Raw genomic sequence first — 13,659 nt, forward strand, 5'->3', positions numbered from 1 at the left:
GTCGTTACCTCAGCTGTGGTCGTTTGGACCTCACTGTCGAAGAGGTACTCTCTGAAGTCATCGGAGTCGTAGTTGTCTAGGTTGACTTGTTCCATCGAGTCGTCGTCGTTGTCGATCTCCATGAGCCGGACCATCAGGACTTCTCATGAAGGATCTTCGGGTTCTTCTTTCGCTCGTGGAGGCGGTAGAGGTGGTCCTTCTTGGTAGGATAGGGTTACAGGCCCTTGGCTGCTAAGTTTGGGCGAGGTATGCTTGTGTGGGTTACTCCAATGCATGGTTCGGCCCTCGGGGGTTGATTTTATAATCAATGTGCAATCATGCGGGAGTTGCACTTCGTATCCCATATCGGGATCGGTTCGGATACTTATCCGGGCCTCCCGTGTGTTGGTGGCATCTTGTTTCCCGATTTGGAGCAAAGAATGTAAGTCTTTTTCAAGATCTTTTAGGGTTTGAGATTTATTAGTCTCTTGGATTCTGGCGGCTGAATTTTTAGGTCCCCATGGGTGATACGCTGGTTCCAGGAGAGGGAGACCCATCTTTGCACGGGGAGCTATGTTGTCCCATCCTTTGGAAGTATCCTTTAATGGGGGAACTTGGCTAGATCATCGAGTTGTATGGTAGATTCCTAGTGTAACACCCCAAGTATCGACGTACCTGGAGGTTACTACTAAAGACATTAAATTGCACTAAGTATTAAAATTCTAGTAAATTTCAGCAGAGTCTCCTTTGTAAATTCTAACATCCGCGGCACACAAGACATAAATATAGCAGAAAGAATTTAAAGATAGTAAATAGACTTTGTCATCAACCAACACAACCGAAAAAAATAAATCTTAGGTAACAACCAAATGATCACGTGACAATCCTCACTATCAAAGAATTATTCAGCCTAAAGATTTGTTTAATGAATGGCAAAAGTGTGTGCATGCTCATCATGAATTGGCTACTCCCATCCCATGCAAACTTGATCAGCGAGTACCTAAAACCAGATAAACACAAGAGTAAGTAAAAATACTCAGCAAGCACAATTCAGAACCGGAAAAAAATAACTGCAAGTACATGAATATTGGAAATCCAAAATTAATGGAACAACAGTGAAACAATAGTTTCTATCTGAAACGGACGTCACCTGAAACTTTCTTAGCATTTACCGGTAAAGCCGAACAAGTGGGGCCAGCACTTATTCACAGGAACCTGAACATAAGAACCAAATTGCACAACCGGTGTTTATACAAACCCCCGGCACTTGAACAATATGAAAGGCAACACACGGATCTTAAACATTTGATGGAACCAGAAAATTATGACATGATTCTTAAAGGAATTGACATATGAAATAAAGATATTGAATAAATGTCGCCCAAGGGTAGCAAGAAAGCCACAAACATAATCACACATCAAGAGGTTCGTCATTGCACTTGCCTTAACCTTGCCGAGAATTCGGCATCACACGCTCGCCACTAGAATTTATCGAACCTGTAGAATAAACCACTCTCAGGAACTAGATCATATCGACCAAAAGCCTATATACTCAAAGAAATCCCGAGCTAAAAGCCTAAACCGTTGACTCTCACAATTTCTGAAAATTCGACTAATTCTCTGAGTTACTCACTGTTTGGCCCATAACTTTTGATTTGCTTAACCAAATACAGTAAATAAATGGAAAAAGTCTATATCACCCCCTCAACTATGGGGTTGGTCTACATAACCCCCCAAACTATGAAATCGTCTATATCACCCCCTGAACTTTCCAAAATCGGTCAAATTACCCCCTAAATCAGTTTTGAAAAATCATAGTAAATCACAGAAAAATCATAAAATAGAAAATCAAATTGTGTTAGACTCCAAATGAGTAGATCTACACAATGAACATATAATATGGTATGCTTTAGTACAATTTTTTATAGCTATGAAGAAAAACATAGATCTAAAGCTACAGCAAAAAAATTGTACTAAAGCATACCATATTATATGTTCATTGTGTAGATCTACTCATTTGGAGTCTAACACAATTTGATTTTCTATTTTATGATTTTTCTGTGATTTACTATGATTTTTCAAAACTGATTTAGGGGGTAATTTGACCGGTTTTGGAAAGTTCAGGGGGTGATATAGACGATTTCATAGTTTGGGGGGTTATGTAGACCAACCCCATAGTTGAGGGGGTGATATAGACTTTTTCCTAAATAAATACATCTTGAACATCTACAGAGAATTTTCTACAACTTTTGTTACAGCACCCAGGGGAAATTCGGCCTCTAAATAAGTCGAAAATAGATAAACAGATATCTGCACAGATTTTAACCTAGACGGACAGCAGTGCCAATTTGAGGATTACTCCTAATTCGCTAATCGGAATTGAGTGAAACCAGCGCCATCGGAAAGATATCGACAAAGCCTACAACTTTTGTATGATAGGAATACTAAAATTTTGTTTAGATTAACACCAGAATTCGAATGAAACCTGCTGTCCACAGATTGAACTAAGACCGGAAAAGTTGATAGCAATTTCCTCTATTAAAACTGAACAGAACTCGATTAAGGACAAATGGAAGTTTACCCGTCCGGAGAAGATCTTGATTTTAGGAAGAGACTGCAATTTGCTAGACCCTAACTTCACCCTTTTCTCTCCTCTTCCCTTCCTGCACCTTGCCTTTGGTCCCCTGTCCTGACAAGGAGCAAAGCAGCACCACGGATGGACGCTAGGGCGGTGGCGTTGGAGAGGCGTCAGCAAGGAGAAATAGGATGGGCAGGCAGCAGCGGCGCTGGAATAGGAGGCGGCGATGGAATAGGGGCAGCAGCGGCACTGGAACAGGAGGCAGCGATGGAATAGGAGCAGCAGCGGCACTGGAACAGGAGGCTGTCGGAACAAGAAGATGTCGAGAGAGATTAGAAAACAGAAACGTAATGCATATCCAATGGCCTAGATTCATTGGCTCGCCACCAATTCATCCGTTATCCAAACTTGGCATGTGAGTAGTAAAACGGATTTGTTTCGACGAGCTCTACGCAACCATGGTCTCTGATCATTCATCCGACCAATGATTCAAAAAGTCAACTTTGAGTCAACTCCCTAATTTTTTCAAATAAACAAATAAAAAATTTATGTGAATATTTGGGATATTACACATGGAGCGCTTGGTGATATGGGTAGTTCCATTGGAAATTTTCCCACATCTCCTTTACTTTTGCGCGTAACCAGAGATATTTGAGCTGATCGCATAAACCCTGCATGAATATATCAATGTCGTTTGACCAATCATCCAGATCGTCAAACTCGTCCGGAGGATCCAGACTGATTATGTAGTCGTTGAGTTCTTGGTCGTTGACTGGATCGAGCAATTTGGGATTGATTTCGATGCAGTCATTTCTAGGCATGTGTTCAAGCTTACTCATGAACTCATCAATGTCTTGGTTAAATTTTGCCTCAGGAGAATCATACTCCTTGGCGTTGAGGGTGTCCTCAGATAACTTAATGCAGTCTAGCAGTGTGTTTTCAATTCGATCTACATGGGTGAAAATATCACCTGAGTGATGATTTTTTGGTTTTGTTATTGTGGGATCGCTGATGCGTGGTACGCCGTGTTTGTCTAGACTGCTTTGCGCGAGATTGACGCACTCAGCGAGCTTGTTGGTCATGCGATCGATTCCATCGAGTAGATCGGAGTTGTCCACTCAGGTTTGAACGTTTGATTCTGGGTCTGTCCAGTATCTTTTGATTAGGTCAAAATTTTCTTTCTCCTAAATATTCTCAGGAGGGTTTTGCATAATGGCAGCTTGTGCTGCCGAGTTGTCTTGGGCGCAGTTCTCCTCAGCGTGGGACAATTCAGCATCTTCTGGATCGGCGAGGTGGCTGGTAAAGCCACCGGATCCATCAGCAATGTAGGTACAGGCTCTGAAGGAGAGGGTCATGCCCTTCTCCAGGGTGTTGTCGAGGTTGAGAGAGCCCATCGAGTTCGTCGAGAGATCGTCGGAGATCCGCCCCACGGTGGGTGCTAGCTGGCGGTGTTTTACTGTCACGTCTACCTAGGGATACCCTTAGGTAGAGAGATGATCGTGGGAAGACGCCGAGATCAAGAACACAATGGTGCAAGCAACACGAGGGTTTAGACAGGTTCGGGCCGTATGGATGTGTAATACCCTACGTCCTGTTGGGTGGTGTGTATTGCCTTGAATGTTGGTGGGTGCATAGGCACTAGGTTTTAGAGCATTCTACCCTTAGAGGAGTCCTTGCCTGCCCTTATATAATCTGGGGAGGTAAGGTTACATGGAAACTCTAGATCGGTACTAGCCTAAGAGTCTGCACTAAATACTACTCGGGTGGTTTCTTTCTATACCGACTAGTTCTAAGTCTATCCAATTAGTTACATGACGAATGTGTATGAGACATGCCCCATCCCATATTTGGTACTGAACCGTGCCACATCAGGTATCCTGTGGCCTCGGGTCTGACACCCCCTCTACTATTTCTAGGAGGGAGCCACTAGAAGTCTGCAGTGAGATGGAGTTGAAGCTGCCCTGAATTGACATTGGGAGCCAATGGGACGCCTCCACGTGGCTGGTTGAAGGCGGTGGGGCCCATTGGGCCGTCGGCCGACCACCCTGGTCAGCCGACCACCCTGTGGCGCCAACCGCCCCCAGCTTGTCCTGGTGGGCTGTCCTAGGGGCCAACATGTCATTGACATGTGGAGTAGCCTCTGGTTAAGTCGGTTCTCTGCTTTGGTGGGCCCTCTAATCCATGTGCTAACACGTGTCACGCTCAGATTGGCTAAAATGTCGCGTCTTGGATTATGCCTCACCATATTGCTTCCTTTTTAGCTCGGAATCACTTGCACACAATCTGAAACCAACATCTGTGGAATATGTTAATAAATAACCCTATGCTAGCATTTATCCCACAATATGCTTGATTTTTGTGCAGGAGTTGATAGTCAAACTGGGTCGATATAGACCATCAACAACTTTCTCTCCCCATCCAGAAAATCCCCAACTCTACCCAACTTCTTGTCGACGGCGTGGTAGGCAGCAGTTGCCAAGAGAGAGCAGGAGTAGTTCGGCCCCTACCACAAATCCACCGCCTCCTGTCTGATCACCGGCTCCGGCTCGCCGACATCCACGCGCCTGTGCACCATCAATGCTGCAGCACCTCCTGACGACGCGAGCTCCAAATGAGGGGTTTTTCCAGTGCTCCGGCTCGCCGCCATCCCCGCGCCGCGGCTCCATCTACTATGCCTCGTCTCGCGATACTAGTTCTGCGACATCATCGACGCCGGGACTCATGGAGGCAAAGCAGCGCCGGCAGTCATGGCTGGGGACCTCCCTTTCGATGTGCTCATTCAGATCGCGGCAATGTCGCTGTGACCTCATGGGGGCCAATGGAGGACCTCCGTGCACTTCAGGAGACATGCCACTTCATGTGCCGCTTGAGCCGCAACTCCGAAGTCGGCCGGCGCATCGACTTAGGGCGGGTGTCCAACTCCAGAAGGTGGAGCAGCACTAACGACTACCACAACCTTCTTCATCGCCTGTCCAACATTGGCAATCCGGCGGCCTACTTCATCACTAGGATGCATGCTGTCTTCCCTGGACCTGTGTTCGCACCACTATGGCCAGTCCTCGACGAGAATCTCGAGCGCGCTGCCGCGGGCGGCCACAAAGCGGCGGCCTATGTGGCCGCCGTCCTCCTGTACATGGCCAATGGCAGCACCGGCATCGACGCTACTGCTAGGCAGTACATGAGACATGCAGCCATGGGCGAGGAAGATTCAGTGGTGGTGCCGGCGGGGGGGCAGAGGTTGCTGGAGCATCATTGGTTTCGCCATGCGGTTCATGATCTTTGAATCAGTTGGAATGTAAGTTTCATGATCGTTATTATAATGGGGACAATGGGGCAAAATTGTCAAATTTGACATCGGTTAAGCAAGGCCGAGATGTGCCAGCTTCGGATTACTTCCGAAGATTTAAAGACATAAAGAACCGATGCCTTAATTTGACCGTTTCCGAAAAGGATTTGGCTGGCTTGGCTTTTTGATGGTTTTCTTTCGCATTATAAGATGAAAGTTGTGAAACTCATGAGTCCAAACATGTTGATTGTAAATCTGATTCAGGCGATGAGAAAAAGAAAGTTGCTGAGTTCATATGGCCATCAGAAGCTAAGCCCTGTTCTTGTTCTTCGCTTAAGCCGATTCCAAAAAATCGGCAAGAACGAGCTCGTTTTAATTTTGATGTTTCTAAATGTGATCGTTTGATGAATTGATTAGAAATGGAAACTCAAGTTGTCTCATGCCATACCGCTGCTTGAGGAGTTGAAGCGGCGTGCATATAGCAAGTGGCATAATTTTTTTCTCATGCAGCCAATGATTGTAATGTTTTTTGTCGACAGATACAATCGGCCGTTAATGAAGGATGATTGGCAACACATGAGATGCAAGATGATAAAGCGTCGTTCCCTGTTCATACCATTGATTTGGATAATGTCAAGATACTCATTCTGCCGGAACAAGCCGAAGGAGAAAAAGGAAAGAATGTTATCATTGGTGAGCCAAGGCCGAAGAATGTCAATGACAAGATTCTGGCCAGAGAAGTGACGTTGGGGAAGACTCCTAATGGTAAGGATTCATTAAAAATTACTATCAAAGCATCAAGACCCGGGGCAATAGAGTTCCTCGTGAGACACGAGTCGGCCTGCTGTCCAGACATGACCAATTAGACCGGTCGCTTCAACCGGTCAGACCAGTTAGACACAGAGCCGATCCAGAACTTTCAAGCCTAAGGGTTCAAAAGTGAGTACTTGGAAGGTTAGTGAGTCAAAGGTGCAATGGAAAGTTACAAAATAGAAACTCACCTTTGATTAGTTACTGAACTAGTACACGAAGGCCGTTCTAATAGATCGGCCACTAAAAAAGGCACCAAGGTCACCTTTGCGTCAAGGCAAGCGTTCTTCTCCTAAGGGAGAATCCAGCAAGCGCAGGGATGATAGCACCACACTGTTCTCTCCCCCAAAAGGTGTATGCCACCGCGCCATGGGCGTCATCGATATCGGATTTTCCTTGTCCTACATGGGGGGTCATGGAGGAATTTGGATGCGTTGTTATCCGATGCTGCACCCACCATCTCACCACAAGGAGGAGGATCACAGAAGGCCTGTACTATAAAGATTGGCAATGTTGTGCAAATCGGCAATGTCAAGGTGCTCGTTAAAGATCTATACTATGAAGATCGAAAACATTTGAAAACCTTTCTCACCCAAACTAGGTCCACCATACCCCTCACGCTAGACCCACTCGTCGGAGGTCAAGAAGACAAAACAAAAAGTGCAGACCCATGAAAATGAAGAGTTAGATGGTGTTTCTGCCGAAAATAGTAAACTTTTTACACCGCGTCGCTGTCTTACCCGGCCGATGTACCCACCTAACGTCGCGACTCTTCCGACCTGCCTCCGCGTATTAATCGACCCAAATCAATCCTGCTCCCTGCAATCTGGAGTTTGCTGAATCATACATTGAATTGAACTGATCAATATGCATTCAAGGCAATCAACGTCGTCCTCTTCCGGGCCCTCGCCATCTTCTACTTCGCCCGGCGCCGGCATCGGTGCCATGGACATGGAGGACGCTCGGTGGTGCCGTCCCACGGCAGCGGTGCCACGGGGATCGACTCCAAGCAGCCATTGGATCCAGCAGGTACATCACCGTAGGAGGCGCTCGTGTTGTTTGCCGCCGGCGAGGCACTTCTTGCATGATCTATGCTTGTTGTTGTTCAACACACTCGTACAGGGACGTGCTGCACAGGGAGTTCGAGGAGGCCACAGTCCTGAAGCTTTTTATCGCCGTGGACAAGGTCATGCATAACTAGCCTGTGCTCTTATGAATCAGCTTCTAAATCACCTGCCCCTTTTGATCAGTTTCCAAACCCCATGCTCAAGTGATCACGTTTGTGTATTATCTTCACCCTATATTGTTCTCATGCTTGACAATATACGTCAGGAAAATTACTCTTCTTTTCTTGGTCCATTCATCTGATTAATATATTTCTGCGAATTCTGATAAATATGATGATACAACATATATTAAGTTCATATGCTACGGCCTGGTTATTTGTCCAAATTTGTTGAGGCTTCCATTCCATTTAATTAGAGTAAATTATGTTTTATGCAATAGCATGATATGACGGGCTTTGCTGCAGAACTTATTTGTTCACTCACTTATTCTAGGAACAAAAGCCACATATTTCTATTGGAATATCAGTTTATTTAAGAATTACAAAGTACCAGCAAGTCATGGCTTATTTAAGAATGGTGGGATATCATTTTGCTTGTATTTCTGAAAGCTAGCTGTTTTTTAATAAATTGGAGACGTTCAATGGCTTGTTTTACCTCCTACGATGTGTAGGTACATTTGGCGCGGGCTGGCAACAAGTTAAATTCCTATAGCATGTCAAATAGCCTTACGAGAACAGCTTAATATGTGCTTGTCACTTGTTAGAGTGAGATAGTTTTCTTCTATGATTTTTTTATCTCTTAATGCTTGTATTTTCGTTTATTTCAGTGGTAGGCAGTTCGAAAATACTCTTCTTTCATTCACAATATGATGTTTTAAAAATATCTCAAAAAATGAAATGCAGATACTCTCTCCAACTGAAATAAACATATATTTAATTCAATGCATTTTTGAATTAAAAGCTAATAAGGTTTTTTAAAGTACGTGTGTGTCGCACATGCGTCTATGCTAGCGTGAGTAAAAGGCCGATGGTTTTTGGTAAATCGGTCAATCCTTTTGTCCAAAGGTCGATCATGGCTAATGATCATGAGGCTAGCAGCAGTAATTCAACATCAAAGTACTTTCAACCAAGGTGGCGTCCTCCAGGGTTGACTCGTACTCAAAAGAGAAAGCTGCAGCGCTTCTGCATTCGAGAGAAGAAGGAAAAGGAGTTCGGATGAGGAAGTTATGCCTCCTGGAAGATCTACACCCCGGTCTGACCGGTCAGACCGACCGTTTCGGAGACCGATAAGACCGGTCCGAAACGCCAAATCCGAGTTAGGAGTTGTATTTTGACACAGGATTTGTTAGGGTTTCGACTCCTAATGGGTACAGACCTCCCCACCCTATATATGAAGGGCCACAGCCGATTGAGGGTAATCTCAATCGATTCACATATTTATCCTTTACTTTTTACCTCCAAACCCTAGCTTTTTCAACCCCATCTGTTGTTCTTCGCTCGTCTCTACGGCTCTCGATGGCGTTCTGAGTGGCCTGCCGACCTCAGAGAAACTCTAGATCCATGAGCTCCGATGGGGTCCCTTTCGAGCTCGAGGTTTTAGGTTAATCGCCGTCTCCCTGGAGCACCGGTCTGACTGGTTCGCATAATCGGTCTGACCGGTCTGCATAGAGAGGCTGCCGGTGTTGACTGTTTTGATGATCTTGCTCCGCGCTCTAGTGCATTCGAGTGTGTGACCATATTTTGCATCAACACTTGGTCCAGGTGAATGTGGACAAGGTGATTTTATAGTGAGGACTGCCGGCTTCATGGTGAAAACGAGATGTTCTCTGCATGTTTTACCAACAGGAACTATTATTAGTAGTGTTACTTTTGCTTTTCTGTTGCTTTTATTTGCTTTTGTGATCTGTTGATCTTGCTACCTTGCTTTTGAGTTCAATTAACTACACGATATAGTGTGAATTAGTGCATTAGGTCTTGTTTTGTGTCGCATTTGCTTGATGACGACTGTAGTTGAATTTAAGATGGGACGACCCATCGCGATGACCAGGAGACGCTCTATTCTTTTTACCCTTGGCTCCTCCTTCCCCTCCTGAATTACCACCCACACTAAAATTCTTCCATTTGTGTTAATTGTACACGCACATTTGCACACAGTACGTACTAACATGAAAAGAATTACACTTGAGCTAACGATAAAAGGATATTTGCATACTCATGCCATTATGGAGCATTATATCACCTCAAGGATGAATTCGATAAAAAAACAAAAGTTAAGGGACTAGATTGGCCAATATAAACGTTCAGGGATGAACTTGATCTTTAGGGCAAAGTTGAGGGACGTAAATGGATATTTTTTGCCGCAAGATCTTTCTACACTGTGGCTATAGTACTGTAGGTCGTCCTCATCCCCATCCTAAATTTTATAGTGTTTTTTGTATGCCATGTCACTATGTCATGGTTGCATCAGTCACAAAGAGTGCACGCTACTGTCGCGGTAGTTCAGAAGATGGGAAGGCCAAGAAGAAGCGCAATTGTCGCCGCTGCGGGATGCCGTTTTGAGTGCATCACGGAACCACTACCTCGTTTAACAAGTGCCTCAATTGGGTTCCAACCTGTGCGTCGATTGGGTTTCAATGTGAGATGAGGTCCAGGACACTGACATATGGGTCCCACAAGCGACAGAGAAGACGCACAACTGGGAAAAAAGGTAGATGTTAATGCCAGGGCCGACAGTTGGTCTTCCACATAAATTGATCCCGACTGTTTTAGACATATTCTAGAGTTCAAAATTTGTCCCCAAAAAAATGCACATATATGAATAGAAGAAACTAGAATACCTCTAGTTCTCTTCTCCCAAGGTACAGTGATTACATTTTATAGGGGTATATATGAAATTTATCGCTACCATTGATATTTGCACCCAAACCCTAAAAAAGATAGAAATTTCAATGTATTTCAATGTATACCTCGCGGCGACGTCGGAGTCTCCCATGGACGACCTCCGCAGTCTATGGGCGGCGTGCCACTTCCTATGCCGCGTGGCCAGCGACCGCGGCATCGGCCAACTCATCGATGTACGTTGGTTTGCCGCCTCCATGTTAGGGAATGACCATGATGGCTACGTCGCCCTCCTTGCCCAGCTGACCGACATCAGCAACCCGGAGGCCTGCTACGTCACCGGGATGAACAATGCCTTCTCCAAGGGCATGCTGAGGCCTGGCCATGCATCGTTGAGCTTGCCCGCGCCTTCGATCGTGGGCACAATGTGGCCGCCATCCTCCTCTTCAGGGCCAATACCGGTGCCGCCGCTGACGAAGCTGCGAGGCGGTACATTCGCCAGGTCAAGGGCGGTGGGGGCGGCGGCCGGTGCCGGCAAACCAATGTTGAGCAACGAGGGCTGTCTGCAGTGTCGCGAGCTAGCCTTCGCCCGCATCTTGGGAACTCACTGTCGCCAATGGGTACAAGTGCAGCCGGCGGCGGCACCGGTGCCGTGCGGCGACCGTCCTGTCGATGAATGGTACGCTAATGGATTGCGGTGGTTCAGTAGCGAGGATTCAGTAGCGAGGATTGTAGGATTCAACATGAAGTCGATCTGCTCTTCGAGCGTTTTGGATTCTAGTTTCTTTGGTTGATCTTGCTCGATCGGCGCCATGTTAATTTATGTTGTTTGTGAATTAGTGAACTAGGTCTTCCTTTGGTGTGTTGCTTTTGCTTCATGACGATCATATCTCATCATGAGGATGCAATGTAAATATATATAATATTAATGAAGAGCTAGTTAATTGCATCTATCCCGGATTCTAGTTCAATTTTGGATGGGTGTTGACGCTCACTAACGATCATTTCCAAGCGTCAACTTGATCAGAAAATCATGAGAGTTTGAATTTCTTACACTCATCCTTATCCAATAAAGTCTCTAAACCACACTTTACCTTCTAGAATATGCAAGTTGTGCTTTTGAGCTAATATGCAGGTTGCAAGCACACTTTGGCCCAACAGAAAATATCAGAGTATCGATTCAGGCTCAAATGGACCAAGTGTAGCCCAAGAACCGAAGCAAGATCACTCAAGACAAGCTCTACCTTGGTGTTCAGGCCAGGCCAGGCCCAGACAAGCCCAACTCCCAGCAGTTGGGGGCGGTTGGCGCCACTGGCAGGCCGGCCGACCCCTTGGTCGGCCGACCGGCCCGTGGGCCCCACCGCCTTAAGCTTACTACGTGGCAGCATGGCATTGGTCCAGAAGACACTCTGTGATTACTCTTCTCCATCTACTAATCAGGTCCCTACCGGGCCCGAGGTTAACACCGGAGGAGAAAATTTTGAGATCAAGATGGGTCTCATTACGATGGTGCAGGCCAGCCCATTCTGTGGCAAGGCCAATGAGGATGCCAACGCTCATCTCCAGCAGTTCCTAGAGCTGTGCAGTACTTTTGTTATCAAGGGTGTATCGTAGGATGCTATCCGGCTCCGTCTGTTTCCGTTCTCTCTCTTGGGGAGAGCGAAGCAATGGTTTTATACTAACAAGGCTGCTGTGGGTACTTGGGACAAATGTGCCAAGGCGTTCCTCTCGAAGTTCTTCCCGACGGGCAAAACTAATGCTCTTCGTGGTCGGATTTCGAACTTCCAGCAGGCATCAAATGAGTCAACTCCGGAGGCTTGGGAGAGGCTTCAGGAGTACATTCTAGCGCATCCGCACCATGGAATGGACAATTGGCTCATTCTACAGAACTTCTACAACGGGTTGACACAGTCATCCCGTGATCATGTGGATGCCGCTGCGGGTGGAGCTTTCTTCTCGCTAACCATTGAGAGAGCTACATCATTGATCGAGAAGATGGTTTCCAACCAAGGCTGGAGCGATGATCGCCTCCAACCGCGCCAGCGAGGTATGCACTCCGTTAAGGAGGCTGACATGCTCGCTATTAAGATTGGTCTCCTCCTCAAGAAATTTGAGGATTATTCCCAAGATAAGGCTCAATTGCAAACACTTCAAGCCTTGGAGACCCGCATGACGTGCGAGGTATGCGGGAATGTTGGACATTCGGGCGATAATTGCCCAGAAACCCAAGAAGAAGCTCTATTCCTCATGGCAGCAATGGGTTTCGTCCACAAGGAGGTCAGGGGTGGAGTCAACCACGCCCATACTATCAAGGAGGTGATGGGAATTCGAATTCTTTCGATGCTAACCAGCCTACCTTGAGAGATCTTGTCTACGGCCAAGCGAAGATCAGTGAGTCCCTTCAGAAGAAGTTGGCCGTTATAGACAAATCTATGGAGACTATCCATGCCAAGATGGATGGATTCTCCACTTCCATCAAAAACCTGTTGAGTTTCAACAAGATGATTGACACTCAACTAGCTCAAGTGGCTGCTACCATGCCCCCTGATTTGGAGAACGTTAAGGCGATAACCACACGAGGAGGTAAAACTACTCAAGACCCGCCTTATCCTAACCATGTTAATAGGAAGAAGGCAAGCCCGGTGGCAGAAGAACCACCTCGGGAGGAGGAACCCGAGAAGGTTCATGAAGGGAAGACGGCTCCGCATGAATTCTATGACACTCAAGTATTGCCGTTCCCTATGAGGGCAAAGAAGTCAAGTACAGACGAGCAGTTCAGCCGCTTTGTTGAGATAATACAATAAGTGAACATCAATGTACCCTTGATGGATGCGATGAAGGTTCCGACCTATGCTCGCTATATCAAGGACATAATCAACAACAATCGACCGCTGCCAACTACCGAAGTAATCAAGCTCACTGAGGCATGCAGTGCAACTATACTTCAACAATTGCCCGAGAAGAAAAAGGATCCAGGATTCCCCACTATCAGATGTTCAATAGGGACACAGAACTTCGACAAAGCCTTATGTGATTTGGGGGCCAGTGTTAGTGTGATGCCGAAGGCGGTATTTGACCAACTCAACTATACAGAGTTGACAC

The 13,659-nt window shown here is 46.1% G+C and overlaps 1 long non-coding RNA gene across 1 annotated transcript; it reads right to left on the reverse strand.

Moving 5' to 3' along the window:
- Nucleotides 1–765: 765 nt before the first annotated feature.
- LOC120644509 lies at nucleotides 766–2,848 on the reverse strand. The gene is made up of 2 exons (XR_005663780.1): nucleotides 2,561–2,848; nucleotides 766–1,476 (listed from the first exon to the last, which is right to left on the reverse strand). It is a non-coding gene; the product is annotated as an uncharacterized LOC120644509 (long non-coding RNA).
- Between the last annotated feature and the right edge of the window lie 10,811 nt (nucleotides 2,849–13,659).

This window comes from Panicum virgatum, chromosome 8K (assembly GCF_016808335.1).
Source record: "Panicum virgatum strain AP13 chromosome 8K, P.virgatum_v5, whole genome shotgun sequence".
NCBI classification, from domain to species: Eukaryota; Viridiplantae; Streptophyta; class Magnoliopsida; order Poales; family Poaceae; genus Panicum; species Panicum virgatum.